Source organism: Dromaius novaehollandiae, chromosome 4 (genome assembly GCF_036370855.1).
Source record: "Dromaius novaehollandiae isolate bDroNov1 chromosome 4, bDroNov1.hap1, whole genome shotgun sequence".
Classification (NCBI taxonomy): domain Eukaryota; kingdom Metazoa; phylum Chordata; class Aves; order Casuariiformes; family Dromaiidae; genus Dromaius; species Dromaius novaehollandiae.
In genome coordinates this window covers 7,734,766-7,737,153 of record NC_088101.1, presented here as the reverse complement: position 1 = coordinate 7,737,153, position 2,388 = coordinate 7,734,766, and positions in this window count along the sequence as shown.

Here is a 2,388-nt window from a genome sequence, read left to right as displayed (position 1 = left end):
TGTGCTCATAGCAGCAATGGGCAAAAAAGTAGGAATATTTCTGTTATTTTTCCTACTCAAGCTCTTGCATGCAAACTGGTCTTTCAGTAGCCTAAGTAATTCCATTTAAGACCTGAATGTCTTAGGTGGGCCTATTAGGGCTCACAGCATAGAATTAGTGGTAGTGCAGAGAGAGTATATTAGTGGTACTGTATATAGTGTAGCACATACACCAAGTTTTGTCTCTTCAAAGTGCTGCACAAAGACTGGTTAATTACCTAGCCAGTGCTTGCTTCAGGAAGTAATTATACATTTTAGCCTCTCAGCCAGGACTGGAGCAAACCTCATCTTTACACACTGCTGCCTGTAAGGTGGGATGTTAAACAGGTTCCAGATCATTACAGTCCTTTGAGAAAGTTAGTGAGTTTTAAATTTGCTGGCTTCACTAAATTTATTGAGGGAAACTGAAGAATGTATGTGTGTGTAAGTGTAAAAGTTAGGAAAAAAACCTAAAAAAATACAAAATACAGGGAGGCAAACTGTAATGTGAAACTTTTCAACCAATTTTAGTAGTGCCATCTCCCTCTCCAGACTAACTCGGGTGTTTCATGTGGCTGTATTGCTCTTTGACCCTGGTCTCAGGTGGCCGGGTGCTTTGTTGTTACGTGCCAGACATCACACCTGGGACATGGGGGCACGTCGGGGAAGCCTTCCCTGCTCTTCCTTTGTCTCTTTCCCAGGAATGCTGTAAAATGCTCTAGTCTATTTAACTGAGGGGTGCAATAGAGGATTTCTTCTTGTTTAAAGAAGTGATTCATTTACACCCGTAACCACCACCCATAAAACCAGAACCTAAGTGCCCTCAGTGCCCTCAACCATTAAGGTCTTATTCTTTGGGAAGGCTGTGATGACATGTGGCATTGAATTGGCTCTAGCAGTCATTTAGTAGGAGTAGGATTCTGTTGTACTTACCGGGTTTGTAATGTAATTAATTCTGCAATTCAATTGTGTAATTACTGGCAATAAAACTTTAAGCAATTTAATGAAAGTCCTTTGCAAATTAGCAGTTTTATTTATCCCACTTTCCATGAATGTGGGTGGTTTTTTCTTTTTTTTTCCCAACTGTAGCTGACGTGATGTGCAAACTTTCTGCTTATCCCTGGCTATTACAGATAATGCTTCCCAAGCAATTGTTTATGGTTGCCACAGAGGTGTTTCTGACCGTGACGTGACATATTGAGGTGGATTTTTCGAGAGATGGTCCATACTGTGAAGACACTTGAGATGCTGTGAGGTAAGCAGACTCTGTGGACTGTTTCAGCCATTTCAGGCTGGGGTTTCTCAATAGCTGATCGGTGTGGCAAGATGAGATTTGGCTGAACAGGGAGGATGCAAGGTGCTGGCGCTGCAGTTTTGAAATATTCACATGGGCCCTTTTGTTTCTGGCCCTTAGTGCGATGCGCATCCACCTTTGAGCTGCTGCCTCCCCCAGCCCCTTCCCGCTGGCTCTGCTCTGTTTCAGCTGCTAGGTTTTCTTGCAGAAAATCATGAGCTGCCTGAGTGAGATGAGGTGACTCTCCCGGAGGAAATGCTGGAGACCGCTGGGGAGGAGACCACTCCGTTGGTGGCCTCCGTTTCAGGTGGCCCAGTTGGAGATGCCGACAGGAGATGGCTGTGAGCGCTTCCTGGGCTTCGGGCATATCCAAGGTTTTGCAGACTGAGCACCTATAAAACCGAGGCACTGGAAATGACTCCTTTCTTAAAAGGTAGCCTTTCATCTTAAAAAGCATTGTAGGCCCCCCTTCCCCTGTGGCTGGGTAGAACCAGGAGGCAGGGAGGAGACATGGGTGTGGGGATCATTAAAGTGAAATGTGAGTCATGTTCATTAAAGGCAAGCTAGCAGAATGTTTGATATTAGTGGCTGTGTAATGATTAGAGCTTCCTGTAATAATGATGATGATGATTCAACTATATGAATTGAACATTCATTCTAAGTTAATTCACATCCTTTTAACTAATAAGTTATTTAAGGGAGGAAAAAAAGAGATGCTTTTTATCTCATAATTTGAATAGATTGGTTAGAAGAATACTGAAAGAGCAACCCTCCCTTCATGTTGCGGAGGTTTGAACACTAATATGTATCTAAATTTCATAGTGAAGGCATATTTATATTATATATTATACATTGCATCTCTGTCAAATGCTAGACCTGCCTCTCCTTGAAACTTAAGTACGCAGTTACTAGCAAGTGTGTTTCCATTTAAGAGGATAATAAAGAGCTTTGTTTTGGTGTGAGATTATTTCAAGAGAACCTCAAGTTGATTTTTGGCATTTCAAGGCACGACAGGGAGAGGAATGATTTTCTGTGATCCATACAATATCTCCATTTTGAGCAAGAAATCATGGTCT